General features: G+C 33.1%; 1 protein-coding gene across 3 annotated transcripts in view; it reads left to right on the plus strand.

Moving 5' to 3' along the window:
- The first annotated feature begins 878 nt into the window (after positions 1 to 878).
- LOC132179383 (non-functional pseudokinase ZED1-like) overlaps positions 879 to 3,099 on the plus strand; it is a 5,097-nt gene continuing 2,876 nt past the window's right edge. Inside the window, exons 1-2 of one of the 3 annotated variants that reach the window (XM_059592103.1) lie at positions 1,613 to 2,124; positions 2,786 to 2,816. The gene's annotated coding sequence lies outside the window, so the exon portion shown is untranslated. Of the gene's footprint in view, positions 1,017 to 1,612; positions 2,125 to 2,785; positions 2,817 to 3,099 lie in introns of those variants that run through there. The other 2 variants (XM_059592102.1, XM_059592101.1) reach the window with 2 other exon arrangements.

A 3,099-nucleotide genomic window follows, 5' to 3' on the forward strand; every position in this document is an offset into this window, starting at 1 on the left:
CATGCAAGAGATGATACGAACATCAAGTCTGTGTACAGTGACCCTGAATATTTTGAGTTCGGCTTTGTCACTGAGAAAAGTGACGTCTATAGCTTCGGTGTGCTTTTATTTATTTTATTAACAGGGAAAAAAGCTGCAAATATTGTTCGGACAACACAATTTCAGTCATTAGTTGATAATTATGTGGGAGATCATGTTCCGAATGAGCAGGTGATCACTGAAATTGTGGATCCCAATATTTTGAGGGAGGAAGGAGGAGATGGGCAAGCTCAACAAGTGGAAGCTTTTTTAGCGCTTGCGTTGGCATGCGTCCGAAGAAAAGGTGAAGAAAGGCCTGATATGATTGATGTGGCAAAAGAGCTCATGCGGATTGAGAAGTCCATATGACCTTTCCTTGATGCAGAATATGACATTATCTACATAGCCATTTAGTGTCTTTACTTTTTATTGTATTTTATTTTTCAATTAAAGATCGAGCAAGCCTAGAGACAACTTTCACTAAAATTCCATCTGCAAAGAGACAGCAGCTTGTGTCGAAACTCCAAGTCCATCAGAGCTATTTTGGTGGTGAGTTTACTAGGGGATGCTGATGCTATGTCTCTTGGAAATTGAATGGGTGATGCTTCATAACACTTCCTCAGAACAAATGTGCAAATGCATTCGGTTAAATGTGAGGAGATGAAGCTAGTAAAAGAAGAATACTTGTATATATGCTGTCAACAAATGAAATAATTGAAGACAGCGCCGGAAACCTACCTCTCTGATATATTTATTAGAAAGCATTGAAAAAAAAAAAAAAAAAAAAAAACCCTTATTTCCCTGTGGGCTCTACACGGTTTAGAAGGATAAGATGAGAATCGATGACCATATAATTAGGTCAATTGTACTCTGCAGGATAGTTGTTGAGATGGTGCAAAACATATTTTTTCTGAGATTCTGATGCTCTCTCGATATTCATAGACTGGAAAGAAAGCTCTCAGATGCCAAACAAGAGCAAAAACAATATCTCAAATCCTGTAAGATGTTTATTATTATTATTATTATTATTATTATTATTTACTTCTCTCCTATAGTATTGTTTTATTTCTGATGTGGGTTATGTTAAATTTTAATATTGGAGCTTGTCTATTTGATAGGAAACTAGCTGCACAACAAGAATAACCTTTGTTAATGTTTTTTGGATAGTGTTTTTGTTTCTTTATTTGAAAAAAATGTTATGACGTAGTGTAAATGTAAAATCTGTTTTTGTGTTTTGAGAAGTGTAAAACAAAACAAAAGTTATATAGCAAGTTTAAAATATTAAAAAAAATTCAAACTAAAGCACGACCTACTTTCTTTTTATAATTTTGTTTCTCTTATTTTCTTCTACCAGTACATCTAATCTTTTTCTTGTTGGTTATATCATTATTTATTTGTTTGATATTTTATATATTATACTTGCTATCAAACACCAACACGTCATTGATTTTAGTTGGTTGTTGTTACAAGTTATGATCGCGTATCATTGATTTTAATGCATGACTAGTTACAGTGCCGGATACACGTGGGGGCGACCGCCCCTGGGTCGCCCCCGGTAAAAAAAAATTTTTTAAAAATTTTAAAGTAAAAATTTGAAGAAATTTGAAGGGCACCCCTGGTAGAAATAAAAAAGAAAAAAGAAAAGCTCTCCAGTCTCCAACCCGCCCAGCAAAATCCAAAAATATACCCCCTACAAATTTTTTACCATCTCTACTAGACTAGAGAGGACTGGCTGGACTGCAATGTCCACAAAAAAATTAATAAATAAAAATAAAAATAAAATAGAAGTTTTTTCCTGCTTTCTGCTCAACACGCAATCACCATTTTGTCAACCAAAATTCACAAGGCACGCTACACCAGGGGAAAGGAGGCAAAGTTTGTTTTTCAAAAAATCTCAAATCTTACTCAATCTCACATTCTCATCTCACCCAACCCAAACCCAAAGAAAAAGAGAAATTTTTTGTAGTTGAAGAAATACCAAAGGCAAGAGAAGCACACCAAGATTGGTTGTACATCCACCGATCTGTTGACTGCTGTACATCCACCGTCGTCTTCAGCTCGCCATGACGCCGTCCACGCACCACCAGCAGAAGTGAACAGGGCATCGTGAGTTTCACTCTCTTCTCTGTAGATTATAGTCTCTAATGTTATTTATGCTTTGAGATTTGAGGCTTTTCTAAAAGAAAAGCGGTAGGAACGGTGACACCATTTTTGTTGGCTTGAGGAGTGAAAGGTGAAATAAGACTTAGACTGTGATTATGTGATTTGTGAATTTGTGATTTTGAAGAAGGTGTGGCCGTGTGCCAGTGTGTGGGTGAAACACTAAACAAAAAAAACACAAAATAAGAAGAAAAAAAGTTGGGTCTTGAATCTAGGTGTGGCCGCGTGTCAGCGAGTCAGTGACACCCGGCCCCACCTAGAATTGAGAAAATAAAAAAATAAAAATAAAAAGGTGATTCGTGAAGAGTGGTGATCAATAAAGTAATTTGTCATTATCTTTAGTTTTTAATTGAGAAAATAAATCTTTCTTTCTAGAATTGCTTAAGGAAAAAAAAATTGTTGAGATAGTAGTGGGGAAATAGTCTTTAAAATTGTTTTTACTTTTTAGTCTTTAATTTATAGTAAAACTCACAAGAATATTATTGCTTAAAAAAAAAAAAAAAAAAGACAATTTAATTATAAACAAGAATATTGCTTAAATTATTTGTTTTCATTGGTTTGCAACATTGTTGGACTAACTCCTTTTTGTGGTCTGTGTGTTTTCAAGAAATTTTTCAAGATAACTAATTCACTCAAAGGTACTCATTGTTTTTTTAGATACTTTTAGTTATTTAATTGTGCTCAATTTATTTCGCAAGTAGTTTAAATTATTATGTGTTTGTGACGTCGTTAGATGAAGATTTTTAATAGTTACTTTAATTTTTGTTTTTTTCTTTGTTGGGTAATTTGATGAGTTTGAATTGCTTCGTGATACATATATTGTAGTATAATTTAATTTTTTATTGTATTTATCATATTATAATAAAAATATAATACATAAAGAGAAAAAAAAAATTATCATTATGTTTTATTATTTTTTTG

This window comes from Corylus avellana, chromosome ca4, assembly GCF_901000735.1.
Source record: "Corylus avellana chromosome ca4, CavTom2PMs-1.0".
Classification (NCBI taxonomy): Eukaryota; Viridiplantae; Streptophyta; class Magnoliopsida; order Fagales; family Betulaceae; genus Corylus; species Corylus avellana.